The sequence below is a fragment of the Syngnathus scovelli genome, chromosome 7, assembly GCF_024217435.2.
Source record: "Syngnathus scovelli strain Florida chromosome 7, RoL_Ssco_1.2, whole genome shotgun sequence".
In the NCBI taxonomy this organism is placed as follows: domain Eukaryota; kingdom Metazoa; phylum Chordata; class Actinopteri; order Syngnathiformes; family Syngnathidae; genus Syngnathus; species Syngnathus scovelli.
In genome coordinates this window covers 13,545,812-13,561,306 of record NC_090853.1, presented here as the reverse complement: position 1 = coordinate 13,561,306, position 15,495 = coordinate 13,545,812, and the positions used below count along the sequence as shown (strand labels likewise).

Below are 15,495 nucleotides of genomic sequence, written 5' to 3'. Positions count from 1 at the left end.
GTACAGAGAAGTAGTATGTCAGAAAATTGTCAGCCTCCAAGGCTAGAATTCTATATGCATGTGTGGAATTTTCTTTCAGTAACTGTTCAAACAGCAACAAGTAGACTTTCCATCAAACTGCTTTGGAGCAGCATTTTCTTCTCACGCTACCCTGCTACATTCTGTCTGCCAATATCCACTTGCTGTTCATGTCATACAGTGTCATCTGCACATTTGTCTGTTTCTGCTTCTCAACCATTGGCATTTGGAAACAATTTGGGAATCTTTTGGAGGAAATGCTAAAGTTAATTTTTCTTTTCTTACACATTTTAGCAGGATACATCCATATTCTGCAGCCTTAGCTACAGCCTATCACTGCTGACTTTGAACTTAAGCACATACAGACAGCCAATCTCGCTCACATTTGCACCATGACTGAGTGGAAACGGAACCACTAGTCAACAACATGCATGTTATAAAAACTTCCATTAATATTGCAGGCCATAAAAACAGGTGAGCACAGGTCGGCATGTAAGCGCCGCTATTTTTCTTATCGCATGTTGGCCAGTGTACAATCATAAAATAAGATAAAATAAAATTAACACACTTACAAATAAAAAAAACTGCTGACTTTGAACTTAAGCACATACAGACTTACAAATAAAATAAAATAAAAAATAATAAAATAAAATAAAGCTGCTGCATTTACAGTCATACTCAAGAGTTGTACTGGTTCACTTTAAAAAGTTATTGAAGTTGTTAAAGTTATTATTATTTAAAAAGCTATTAGTAATTGTTAGGTGCCTTTTTGGTTCTACATAGATTCCTGAAAAACCTTAATTGTCAAACTTATGTCAGTCATATTTAAACTGTAACAATTGCACTTTAGAAAGGCTTTATGTTGATGAGACTACCGTATTTTCCGGACTATAAATCACTCCGGAGTATAAGTCGTACCAACCATAAAATGCCCCAAAAAGTGAAAAAAAACATATATAAGTCGCTCCGGAGTATAAGTCGCATTTTGGGGGCAATTTATTCGACAAAATCCCACACCAAAAACAGTCCTGAACGAGCAACAACAGGCTAAACGATAGCAACAATAGGCTAAACGATAAGTATGCTAACGTGAGAAACACAAACAAAGAGCTGAGAACGGGCCTGACGTAACATATAGAGTGATTAAGGACAACTATTACATGAATAACATGTTTATAAAACCATCGGTGTCACTCCAATTCATTAAATAGCAACAACAGGCTAAACGATAGGTATGCTAATGTGACAAACTCAAACAAAGAGCTGAGAACGGGCCTGACGTAACATATAGAGTGATTAAGGACAACTATTACATGAATAACATGTTTATAAAACCATCGGTATCACTCCAATTCATTAAATAGCAACAACAGGCTAAACGATAGGTATGCTAACGTGACAAACACAAACAAAGAGCTGAGAACGGGCCTGACGTAAATTATAGAGTGATTAAGGACAACTATTACATGAATAACATGTTTATAAAACCATCGGTGTCACTCCAATTCATTAAATCCATCGATCGTTCTTTGTCAACAATGGGTGCGCACGGCTGAGGGCGCTTGCACTTCAAAATATTCCACAGGCTCATATAATGATAGATAAATTATATTTCAAATAACTATAATACAAGCCAATAATATTATCAAACCATCCGTGCACTTTAATTCCATTAAATCCATCGATCAAATTCCTCGTCCTTTGTCAACATCGCCGCGCGTGCGCCCTGACGTCAGCCTCGTCTTTATTCCACAGATCTACTATATAACTATATTGTAGCGTTAACAAAGTACAAGGATAGACGTGGGTTTGGTAAACGGCTCTTTATTAAACAAAACAAACTTCCAAGCGTGTGGCGGCGTGGACTTCCAGACAGACCGGGCGTGCGTAATGGCCATGTCCGAGCCCCACGCACCGTTCGCGGACAGCCACTCGGCCGAGCGCCGGCCCCCGACTCAGTAGAGTAGGACCGGGCGTGCATAAAAGCCATAATAGTTTTTCAAACCTTCTATGTCACTCCGAATCCTTAATTCCTTCAAACTCTTTGTCCTCCGTGTCACTTGGAAATGATCACCGCTAATGATGCCGGTAGTCCTTATGTGGGCACGTTTGTATGTAAACAACCGCCGCGCCGCGCTACTGACGTCACTTGAAATAGTAATCCATTGGTACATCACGGTTCTCCAAACTTTCTTTCTGCTGCTCGATTACTGTTTTCAGCTGCATATTTTACAACTTGAAGTTTGTAACCTGCAAAATTGTCAGGCAGGGGACAAGACGGAGGACTCGGATGCAGAGTCGTTTCTTTCTGGGATTTATTCCAGCAAGCACACTGAGCAAAAGTACAAATCAAATCGCCTCTTGCGAGGGAAAACACGTGGCAAAAAGTACAAACAAAAGGTGTCGCACTGAGGCGAGTCAAAAGGCTAAAAGTACAAATCAAAACGCCTCTTACGAGGGAAAACACGTAGCAAAAAGTACCAACTAAAGGAGTCGCACTGGGGCGAGACAAAAAGGCGATGGAGACCAAGGCACAAACAAAAGCGTCGCTCGGTGGCGAGACAAAAAGGAGGGTTCTTACAGAGAGTTCGGACATCAAGGGATCGCTGGTGGTCGGGACGAGGCAAGACACACTGGCACAAGACAAGGGGAAGACACGGACTAAATACACACAAAAGAGCGGGGACACAGGTGATGACAATTAGTGTCGATTACGCGGTGCACACAATCGGGATCAGGGAAGACAAGACAACCAAACACCGAGGAAGGAAACACGAACTGAAACGGAAGGGATGACAAAATAAAACCGGAAGTAAAGTTACGACAATTGACGAGACAAAAAACTGAAAAAATAAACGCGACCGCATGACAGAACCCCCCCCCCCCTAGGGCCGGATCCCAGACGGCCCAGGAGCCCCAGGGTGAGCCGCATAAAAGTCATCAAACAGTCCCGGGTCCAAAATATAACTAGGCGGCACCCATTGCCGCTCCTCCGGCCCATAACCCTCCCAGTCCACCAGGTACTGCCAGCCCCGGCCTCTTCTGCGCACATCCAATAGTCGTTTTACGGTGTAGACTGTCCCACCTCCCACAGTCCGCGGAGGCGGCGCAGGATCCGGCACCAATGGACTGTCCACCACCGGCTTGACCTTCCCGACGTGAAAGGTGGGGTGGACTGCAAGGGACCTGGGCAAGCGGAGACGCACCGCGGCCGGGTGCACGACCTTGGCGATGGGGAACGGACCCACGAAGCGAGGCGCCAGTTTCCTGGAGTCCCCCCGGTGGGGAAGATCCTTGGCGGACAGCCAGACACGTTGACCTCGCTGGTACACGGGCGCCGGACGTCTCCTCCGGTCCGCCATCCGCTTGACCCGGTCCCCCTGTCGGACCAGCGTGGCCCGAGCCACCGCCCAGACGCGATGACAGCGGCGCACCAAGGCGTGGGCCGAAGTCACCGTCACCTCCGGCTCACTGTCAGGGAAGACTGGGGGCTGGTAGCCATACACACATTTGAATGGGGACATACCTGTGGCCGTGGTGGGCAGGGAGTTGTGGGCATACTCCACCCAGGAGAGGTTCTTGCTCCATGAGGCGGGGTTCTGGGAGACCAGGCAGCGGAGACTTGTCTCCAACTGCTGGTTGACCCGTTCCGTCTGCCCGTTCGCCTCCGGATGATAACCTGACGTGAGACTCACGGTTGCCCCTATGAGCCTGCAAAACTCCCTCCAAAACCTGGATACGAATTGGGGCCCCCTATCGGAGACAATGTCTTTCGGGAAACCATGAACCCGGAATATGTGGTCCATCATTACTATGGCTGTTCGTCTAGCGGACGGGAGCTTGGGCAAGGCGATAAAGTGAGCCATCTTTGAGAATCTGTCTACTACTGTGAGTATGGTGGTCCGCCCATGCGAGACCGGAAGTCCGGTGACGAAATCCATGGATATCTCTGCCCATGGACGCGAAGGAATGGGTAGGGGATGTAGCAACCCCATACGGGCGCCGTGGGAGTTCTTGTTCCGGGCGCAGACGGGACAGGCTGCCACGTATTCTTTGATGTCAGCCCTCATGGAGGGCCACCAGAATCGCTGCTGGATGACAAACAGGGTTCTGCGCATGCCTGGATGACAAGAGAGTCTGGAGGTGTGAGCCCAATGGATGACTTGGGATCGGAATTGATCTGGGACAAAAAGTCTGTTTTCCGGGCAGCCACTAGGGGGTGGCTTGTTTCCATTGGCCCGCTGTACCCGGCCTTCGATTGGCCAGGTCACTGCTCTCACCAGGCAATGAGGAGGCAGGATGGATTCGGGTTTCTTGAGTTCTGGATCTGAGTTGTAAACACGGGAGAGGGCGTCAGGCTTGGTGTTTTTGGATCCCGGTCTGTAAGATAGAGAAAAGTTAAAGCGATTGAAAAAAAGTGACCAGCGGGCTTGGCGGGAATTCAATCTTTTCGCTGACTTGATGTATTCAAGATTTTTATGGTCTGTCCAAACCAAAAAAGGCTGCTGTGCACCCTCCAGCCAATGTCTCCATTCTTCCAGTGTCAGTTTAACTGCCAACAGTTCGCGATCCCCCACATCATAATTTTGTTCGGCGGGCGTCAGCCGTCGAGACAGGAACGCGCACGGGTGTAGCTTGTTGTCGCTCTTGGCTCTCTGTGATAGGATGGCCCCGACTCCTTGATTGGAGGCGTCCACCTCCACCACAAACTGTCGCGACGGATCAGGAAGCGTGAGGATGGGAGCGGTGCTGAAACGGTTCTTTAGCTCCTGGAAGGCCGCCTCCGCCTCTGCTGACCAGCGGAAGGGGACCTTAGGAGACGTGAGTGCGTGCAAGGGAGCCGCCGTGGCACTGAAGCCCTTGATGAACCGCCGATAAAAATTGGCAAAGCCCAGGAATTGCTGCACCTTTCTGCGTGAGTCGGGGGTAGGCCATTCCTTAACCGCGCTGACTTTCGCCGGGTCCATCTCAACCTTGCCCGGGGCCACGATGAAGCCGAGAAAAGATACGGTGTCCTTGTGGAATTCACTTTTCTCGGCCTTTACGTATAGTTTGTGTGCAAGAAGACGTCGCAGCACCGTCTCGACGTGAATCCTATGGGTCCTCAGATCTGGGGAATAAATCAAAATATCGTCCAAATATACATATACAAAACGGTCCAAACAGTCTCTCAAAACATCATTGATCATGGCCTGAAACACAGCGGGAGCATTGGTGAGACCAAATGGCAAGACTAAGTATTCGAAGTGTCCTCGATGGGTGTTGAACCCGGTCTTCCATTCGTCCCCTTCTCGGATGCGCACTAGATGGTATGCGTTGCGCAAATCTAACTTTGTAAACACCCGGGCTTGCTGTAGTTGGTCGAACACGGTCGACATCAGTGGGAGCGGATACCGGTTCTTGATTGTGATCTGATTGAGAGGACTATAATCAATACAGGGGCGTAGGGTGCCGTCCTTTTTGTCCACGAAAAAGAACCCCGCCCCCGCAGGCGACGATGATGGTCGAATCAGTCCTGCTTGCAGGGAGGAGTCTATATATTCGTTCATGGCTTGCTTTTCAGGGCCCGAAAGAGAATAAAGCCTCCCCTTAGGTATAGTTGAACCCGGCAGGAGTTCAATGGCGCAATCATACGGACGGTGGGGAGGTAGGGAGGTAGCCTTGGCCTTGCTGAATACCTCGGCCAATGGGTGGTAACACGCAGGGACCCCGGTTAAGTCGGGGGTTTGCGCGTCTCGAGCAGGAGGCACAGCGCGCGGGTTAGACCTGACACAGGAATCATGACAGTCGGGACCCCATCCCGTTATTTCCCCTGATCCCCAGTCTATGACGGGGTTGTGGCGTTGAAGCCATGGATACCCGAGAATGAGAGGGTTCATTGGAGAGGTCATGACATGTAGCCTTATATTCTCCTGGTGGGGACCTATCGACAACGAGACTGGTTCTGTTATGTGAGTTATTTCAAAAAGGCCCTGTCCATTGAGTGCCTTAGCTTTCACGGGGGTGTTCATCAGCTCAGTCTTTACCCCCCACCGGCGAGCAAATGCCCAGTCTATCAGGCTTTCATCTGCTCCTGAGTCTATTAGTACTTCAAGTTCTATTTCTCTTCCCAACTGTGTAATCCTGCCCTTGGGAAGCACTCGCTCCGGGGACGGAGCCGCAGAGAAGGCGCTCACCTTCAGGGTCCTCCTTACTGGACAGGAGAGAAGGAGGTGTCCGAGCTCACCGCAGTAGTAGCATCTTCCCTCTCGGCGTCGCCGTAACTTCTCCTCCTCGGTCAACTTAGCTCTGCCCAACTGCCTCGGTTCTGGCTCCTGGCGCTGCCGATCCCCGTCCAGCCTGGAGTGGTGAACGTCAGGGCCGGCTACTGGGACGAAGGCGGGGGTGGTCCTGCTTCGGTGCTTCCTCCACTCTTGCAGCCGGTTGCCAGTGCGGATAGCCAGAGCGATGAGGGCGTCGAGGTCGGTGGGAAGGTCTAAGGGGATTAGCTGATCCTGTATGGACCCAGAGAGGCCCCGGAGGAAGACGTCATATAGTGCCGTCGCGTTCCAACCGCACTCCGCGGCCAGCGTGCGGAACCGGATGGCGTAGTCCCCGACGGTGTCTTGTCCCTGGACTATCTGACAGAGTTGGCGAGCCTTTTCTCGGTCAGCGGAGATTGGATCGAACACCGTTCGCAGAGCCTTGATGAAAGCGGGGAGAGAGTGACAGGAGACGGAATCCCTGGCCCATTCCGCGGTGGCCCACGTGCGGGCCCTTCCCGTCAGGTATGAAACCATGTAGGCCACCTTGGAGCGCTCGGTGGGGAAATCTGCTGGGGCCCTCTCAAAATGCATCCCGCATTCTGTAATAAATGCCCGGCTAAGGCCGGGTTCACCGGAGTAGCGCTCTGGAGGAGCCAGTCTGGCACCGCCGGTCATGGGAGCTATGGCAAGGGGAGTAACTGAGGAAGCAGCGGGTGTACTGGAAGTCGCTGCTGGTCCCGCGTTCAAGACCGAGAGCACGTCCTGCATTTGCTGACCCAGCTGTGCTACTTGGGTGGCGACCGCTCCTCTGAATTCTTCTTGGCACTTAGCGATTCCTCGGATTTCTTTCCCCAAGTCGCCCACTTGCTTCTGGTGCTGGGCGAGCTGTGAGGCATGGGAACGCACTGCGGCGCACAGGTGCTCCGACTCTGCCGAGTCCATGACTGGCCAGTGTGTACTGTCAGGCAGGGGACAAGACGGAGGACTCGGATGCAGAGTCGTTTCTTTCTGGGATTTATTCCAGCAAGCACACTGAGCAAAAGTACAAATCAAATCGCCTCTTGCGAGGGAAAACACGTGGCAAAAAGTACAAACAAAAGGTGTCGCACTGAGGCGAGTCAAAAGGCTAAAAGTACAAATCAAAACGCCTCTTACGAGGGAAAACACGTAGCAAAAAGTACCAACTAAAGGAGTCGCACTGGGGCGAGACAAAAAGGCGATGGAGACCAAGGCACAAACAAAAGCGTCGCTCGGTGGCGAGACAAAAAGGAGGGTTCTTACAGAGAGTTCGGACATCAAGGGATCGCTGGTGGTCGGGACGAGGCAAGACACACTGGCACAAGACAAGGGGAAGACACAGACTAAATACACACAAAAGGGCGGGGACACAGGTGATGACAATTAGTGTCGATTACGCGGTGCACACAATCGGGATCAGGGAAGACAAGACAACCAAACACCGAGGAAGGAAACACGAACTGAAACGGAAGGGATGACAAAATAAAACCGTTACGACAAAAAGTTACGACAATTGACGAGACAAAAAACTGAAAAAATAAACGCGACCGCATGACAAAAATATGAGTTTCATTTTGGTGCCATTTTTTTTTAAGCCCACCCAGTTTATGAGTCACGGCCAACGGTGAAATTTAGAGCGCCCTCATCCAGTTTCGTCTGAAAATATAATTTTTTTGGGTTGTTTTATCAAAGTCAAAGTCTGCTTTATCGTCGATTATTTTTTTATATACTAAGACACACAAAGAGATTGAAATTACGTTTCCACTATCCCTCGGTGAGATAGTACACATATGCATACAAGCAACACAAAAAAAACCAAGAAGGCACAAACAATGAATAAATAAGAATGTTGAATAAATGATAAATAAACAAATAATAATAAATAATAAGAATAAATATAAGAGGAGCAAAAATGGAGCAAGTGTACATACAGCAGACAGTGGACTTGGATATGGTGCTTTAAAGTGTTAATTGCTTTATTTGATGTTTTCTCTATTTTTTATGTTTTGAATATGTTCAAGATAAAGATATAAAAGCATGTGAAGTGATCAACTATACTAAAAATAACATGGGAAGCGGTCAACTATACTTGTAAGTGATGTCTTAATGATCAAGTAAAAAATTGTGAAAAAAAACATATATAAGTCGCTCCTGAGTATAAGTCGCCCCCCCACCCAAACTATGAAAAAAAACGCGACTTATAGTTCGGAAATTACGGTAATTTAATTTAACAGAGCTGCAAATCAAATCTAATACTCTAGTTTTTTGCTTAAGTGTACATGCTGTGTTCCCTCACAAATTCACTAGCAGGTGGGTGTTAATATCAAGCCCTGACTCTTACAGTTATGTGTTTGTCTGATAATATGAGTGAACCTTTTGCATTGGAGTGACAAACTCTATTACTGCCGAACATATTTTAAAACGACAACATGAAATCTAAAAGAGAACTTTGGTCTGCTCGTGGTTCTCTGCAGGATTTAGCTTGAGACACTAGGTGACAGCAGTGTTCTTCCATCTGGTATCTAAACAATAACCACCATCACCATCCTCCCCTTTTTCAGAAAATAAGCTAACCAAATAAATAAAATAAGGAAGTCTCGTTTCAAGTGGTATGACAGACCGTAACATAAAGACTGACATGGAAAGGTGGACGATGCCGCCACTCAACAATAGTGTTGAATAAAACATTTCTGGTGGCACATTGCTCGCAGGCTTCTTGGTGATGGAGGTAGGGGGTGGGGGCGACATGTGGGAGTCTGATTCACCACCCTCATTGTGTGAAAACATAATAAATTAAATGAATAAATACAGATGATGACCCACTCTCTCCAGTTGTTAACTTCTTTCTTCCTGTCAGCTCCGTTCCAATTGCTAGTTAATGCACATTCTGTTTTTTAACCACTAAATGGTATTTTCCAAGCTAATCGCAAAGTATACCGTCAGTTGACATTCAGGCCTTTGATGCTCCTAATGAGTGCTTCCCTCAGCTCTGCCCTCAGGTTGTGCAACGCTGCATGTTTCTGAGAAGGCGGTAGTATTTGATTGGTTGCGTGGGTGCCCTTGATGAGGCGCAGTGGGAGAGCACAACTAAATGTGTTTTTCATTAAAGATGAAAAGTGTTTACTGTCTCAGATGTCTGTTTATGCAAAGTCTAAACACATGTATTCACATCAAATGAGCAATTTACCTCGCCCACTCCCATCAGTTTATAGTTACCTGGAGTCTTATTAATTACTACACATTGCTGGTCTTGTGCAACTTAAACAAAAATGTGAGGTACTTTGCCACATCATCAGTAAAAATCATAAAAAATGAAGACCAGAAATTCACACTGATTTCTCAGGAGTGTTCAAAGTTTTTGCTCCTGAAAAAAGATAGAATGCAAGGGCCACTTGACATTTTTCACCTTTCTGATGACTGTGAGAGAAGTGTGTTTGTTTAGCAAAAGAAATCTACAAATAAATCAAAAAGTCAAAGATTTTTCTGGATTTTGGGGTGGGCAATGTATCCCACTAGATCAGCGGTGTCCAAACTTTTTGCAAGGAGGGCCAGATTTGATAAAGTGAAGGGGCCCGGGGGCCAATACTTTTTTCAGACATTTTTTAACTACAGAAATTTCATGCAAATACATACTGTTATGAAACAAATTTCATTGTCACAATTGTCTTTTTTTTAAATGACAAAATAACCAAATATAAGCCACTCAGGCAGATGTGAACAACTTTAAAAACACAAATTCTGCCTTTCATTCATATATATTCATTCATATTGAACAAACTGTATGAAATAATTTAATTTACAAGAGTTTAAAATTAATTTTGCCTCATGAACATTTTAAACAGGAGTTATAAGTAATGCAAAGTTGTCTGTTATTATTATAACTTAAAACAAGTGAATTTTGCTCTTGTCATTTACAATATTTTTCAGAAAGTAATAGTTTGTGTCACGTCTACAAATTCATAACTTCAACAGTATTAACATGGCCACTTCGTAATATTTAATATTAAGTAATTTTTACTTTTGATTTACTTTTGACTCACAGCCCCACGTGATGAATCGCTGTTGTGATGGCAGTTCAGCTTGGAGCTGCTTCACTTTATCAGCGCGGTCACTCCCTGTTAGCTTGTCGTATGTGTTAGTATGTTTAGTCTGATGGTGTCTCTTTAGGATGAAATCCTTAAACAAGGCAACAGTCTCTTTACGAATTAGACAAACACAATTGCCTTGATTTTCAGTGAAGTATTGTAATTCCCATTTCTCTTGAAAGCGGCGGCCCTCAATGTCAACTTTCCTCCTTTCCGTTGCGGTCGACATGGCAGAAATGAGCGGAGAGGGCTGGTTTCATGATTTTTTTTTTTTTTTTATTCAGTTTGACAGTGCAGGCGGGCCAGGAATAATACATTATAAGACCGAAGCTGTGGGCCGTATGAAATATGACCGGGGGCCGGATTTGGCCTGCGGGCCGGACTTTGGACATGCCTGCACTAGATCTCTGTTTTGTACTTAGCAGCAGCAGCAGCAGCAGCAGCAGCAGCAGCAGCACCAGAATCCTTTCGGCAAAACAGCAATCTTTACAAAACTGACTTTGACATTAAGTCGAAAGTGGAGCAAGCAATTGTGAGTCACGCAGTTTTCTACTATTTATTCATAGTTATATGCTGAACACCCGCTATTTATTTTTCATTTTCTTAAGAATGTAGGAAAGGTATCATAAAGCATCAACACTACACGTCTAGCATTTATACTGTACATTCATGAACCCACCCATACATTTCCTGTAACGCTTGTCCCCACAGGGGTCACGGGCGTGCTGGAGCCTTTCCCAGCAGTAGGCGGGGGACACCCTGAACCGGTTGCCATTATACATAAATGACTGTATTCAGCAGTTAAAATATTCAACACGGCATTACATATGGGCAAACAGATATGCACAGTCGCACTATACACAATGTAGACGACACACGCCAAGGAGCTGCATCGGGGAAATATGTATAATAATATAATATGCACTATACACAATGTAGACTACACACGCTAAGTAGCTGCATAGGGGAAATAAATATAATAATATAATATATATACCACATGTGGTGTCATTTCACACACAAACATCACAAAGAAAAAGCAATCACACCTGTGGGGTAAAACTCACTGAGCTGCAGTCTCATTGGGTTTCTGTGAAATCTTGCGATGATAACTGGATAACTTGAATTTCAGGTCTCTTATTGGTTGTCTTTTTAGTTGTCTTTAATTTTTAAAATGTTATATCAATAAGTATGGGCTTGAAGAGGATGTCAAACCAAAAATGTTCTGTACAATAGTATGTTGCACGTTCCCCCACTATTCTAAACACAGCAATCTGATTAATATTGTGTTTGTGGAATATGAGTTAAGCAGCAAAATTCTCTCGTTTTTATTCATCACAGGGGATGGCCATTTTGCTACTTGGTGTTGACTGAAAATGACATCACAGTTCCATGGCCCAGGTCACAGCTAATCACGGCTCAGCTTCACAAAAATGGTGAGCCGAGATTAGGCGTTAAAATGTGGCTTAAAAATGACTGTAGTGTTAAAATACATTTTTTGTGATGGTGACAGTCTGCCCTAACAAATATTACTATCAATATTATTTCCCGTGGGAACAAATAGGAGGTCAACCAATATGGTCGGAATGGGTTGTTGTTGTTTTTTTTGCCTAGAAGGTGTCACGTCTCGTCCCCAACTGCTCCACTATGTGTCTGTTGTCTTGGTTTCTGTCTGTGTGCTCGCCCCTCCCCTCCTGTGTGCCCATGATCAGTGTGATTGTTCCCACCTGCCTCTCGTTACCTGTCGTGTATAAAAGTCCTGTCTGCCCCTCTCTCCCTGTCGGATCATTGGTATTGGTTGGTTTTGGTTTTGGTTGCGGTCGTTCAGTGTTGTCGTCCTGTCTTCTTGTTCCACGTCCCGGTCAGTCAGTCAAGTTATTGTTTAAGTCATGTCAGTTTACCGAGTCTGTATTTTGAGTTGCTTCAATAAACCCTGGTCCAAGCTGCACTTGGTCGTCCTGCTCCATGCTACACCCGAACCGTGACAGAAGGTTCCACTTTATTAGCAGATTGTTCAGCCAGTCAGGGTCATTTCTGCTGCAGCTGTGTGATCTGAGAGAAACACTGATGTGTTTGCTTACACTTAAATCTCACCCACTCTGAAAGGAATGTGAAGCACGTAAGCATATAATACATAGCTTTTTATGCACGCATGTAACAGCCACAAACATTTGCACAGAGTCAAATGAGCAGTTTGGTCAAAATGAGGAAACGTCACGCACATTCTATTTTGGTTCATTCTGATGAGGAATTCACCAAGATAGCCCAAAATATTACGTTCAAATTTCCACTTTGACACAGTTGCAATTGTGCTAGGCTTTACTAGCAGATAATCAACACGTACAGTTAGGTGCTCTTCTCGCATTAGACACTGAAGCCTGTGAAGCCTGTGAGAAAAAGAAAAGATAAATTATTATAATTATTTAAATGTATATGTATTACGGCCCGCGGGCCACATCCAGCCCACGGGGCCGTTTAATCCGGCCCGCCAAACCTGAATAAATTGTATTATTTAAAATTGTTTGGGTCATTTTTCTTGCAATTACTATGTTTCCCCAATAGATGGGGAACCGCCCGCTCGCGCATTTACTCCCGGAAGCTGTGTCAGAAAGCTCGGTGCGCACTCACAAGTGCGTGTGCGTACTAAGTAGTACGGACCCGGCGCACTCCGCGCTCTATTTCCATCAGTGCCAAATTTCGAGTGTGGGCTGTGACGTCCGCATTCGCGTAATTCGCGCACCGTGCTTTCAGATAAGGTTTTACGCTAATGCCACCCACAAACCTTCCCCTGGAATCCTTCCATTAAAATGAGTGGCCCGAGGAAAAGAAAGGTGGACACTGAGTGCCGAGTGTTTAAAAAAAGAGTGGACCATTTGGCTCGACCTACGTGTGTGAGCAGACGCTCAGCCACATGAACGTCAACAAATTCAGTCACAGATCTAGGTTAATGGACGGACACCTCGGCTCTATCCTAAGAATTACCACAACAAATTTTACTCCAGACCATGATGCCCTAGCAAAAAAGGGAGACTGTTGGATTTTGTCCACAATTTAGGGAGCGCGTTATCTGCGCCTCACGGCAAAAGCCTTTGCCAATCACCTGTTATCCAATTTACTCACTGCGTGCTCGTTTGATTTCTTCAGATTTAGGAAAATGCAAAGACACTGAAGCAGAAATTAGACTTAGATAGATTGGTTGAGTTCAATCACAATTCTTGTTCAAAAAGCTCTGTTTTCAGGAAAGTACAATACAGCGCTGGGCCCTTCAAGAGCGGAAAGTCTCCATTCAGAAAAGGCAAAGTCCAAGGTTGTTAGATCAGTTTTATATTCAGTAGCACATTGTGGGCCGGGATTGATGGGCGATGAGTCTTCGGGGTGGGGCAAGTTCGAAGGAGAGTCTGCTTCCATGGGAGTGGTGCTGGTTATGGGCGATTCGGTGTGTAGGTGGGGGGCTGTTCGTGTGTGTGTGTGTGTGTGGAGGGGGCTGTTGTCTTCCCTCCCGTCTTTCGGCCTTGGCGATCATCTTTGGCCGAGTTCTCGGGTGGCTCCTTCTGGCACCTGCTGGTTTTATCTCCACGTGACCTTCCTGTGAACATTCTCCTCCAGTCTTGGACATAGACTATCGTACCTCATTCTTCCAATTGTGTCATCTTGTGCCGATTTATGTTAGCTTTTGGCTGTGACATCATTAATCTATTGCTCTTACCTGACTATGTAAAGTTTGTGCTTTTGATACTTCATGTCTTTGCTTACGTCATTATATTCTTAGTTTAATCATGTTTCCAACCGTATCTTTTCTTTGTTAGGCCAAAATATTTCCCTCTGTGCAGAACGTTCAGTAGTAATCAAAAACTGGCGTCTAGCATTAGTCAAAACACATTAGTCTGGCTGTGTCCAAGATTCAGAGAAAAAACATCAGGCATGCATTCCACAGTTCCTTAAGGGTCATTAAGCTATTTAGGCAATATATCAAAAGTCATTTGTTATTTCAAAGTCCTCAGAAATATATCAGATCATAAAGTTATAAAAACCTTTCTCATCACCACTTATCAAAAATGTCTAGTTATGTCTTCTTTATTGATTTGGTGTGTAGGTATAATTATATGCTTAAAATGTTTCTTTTATTTATTTATTTAATATGTGAATATACTTGTCTGCTTATGTACTTTATTCAATGAGGTTTGAGCATATCTGTTTTTGTAGCGAGGCAGGACTTTTTGTATTTCGACCTCATTCCTTCAAGACCAACAATACTATTGATTTTTTAAATATTTTATTTAGATGTATTCTTTCACTGATTCTTCAAGATGATGTATTCTGTCAGAATGTCTGCCGTTTGATGTAATTTCGCCTCATTAGATAAACATATTTCATAAATCTGACCTGCAGGTGATGAAGTGATGGAAATTATTATTCATAATAACAGTGTCGTATTTAATGAGAATCACTGATAGTAGTTTTTTTGTGAAATCTTTTTTTAATGCTGTTAATAAATGCATTTGTTTTCAAAAAGCTTTTTTTGAATATCCATGCTTTACTACCTATTAAAAGTAACAACCTTTTATGCAATTACCTTTACATGTCATTTCTGTTACTTCACACAAATACTACATCCGTCTGCTCCTGGTTCGGCCCCCCGGTCAAAATTTAGAACCCAATTCGGCCCGCAAGTCAAAAAGTTTGCCCACCCCTGTATGATATAAATGTTCTTCATTCTATGCTGTACAATGAGCCATCACCCAGAAAGTAATTATTTTTTTAAACTGAGCCTATTTTTTAAATCTGGTCACTGGCTGTAACCCGCCGATTTGTTATAACGTCTTACCTAACACACAAGTCCAGTTGAAGGATAACAATTTTTTTTATTTTATTTTTGAAATGGAACACAGGACCATTTTATTCAGAAGAATGAATGCCTTGTGTCCCCATTTTGGGGCGAGGCCCACTGGACAGGAAGGCTCAGAGAGTGTTTGGGTGTGTGTGCGCGTGTGCGTGTGTGCGTGCATGTGTGCGTGTGTGTGTGTGTGTGTGTGTGTGTGTGTGTGTGTGTGTGTGTGTGTGTGTGTCTGTGTCTGTGTGAGAAAGAGCAAACGTAGACCAAGAGATTGAGAGGGAGGAGTCCAACAGCA

At 45.2% G+C, this 15,495-nt stretch overlaps 1 protein-coding gene across 1 annotated transcript in view; it reads left to right on the top strand.

Annotated features, from left to right (window-relative positions):
• phldb1b (pleckstrin homology-like domain, family B, member 1b) overlaps positions 1–15,495 on the top strand; it is a 154,998-nt gene that overhangs the window by 2,300 nt on the left and 137,203 nt on the right. The gene's annotated exons all lie outside the window — the stretch shown is intronic.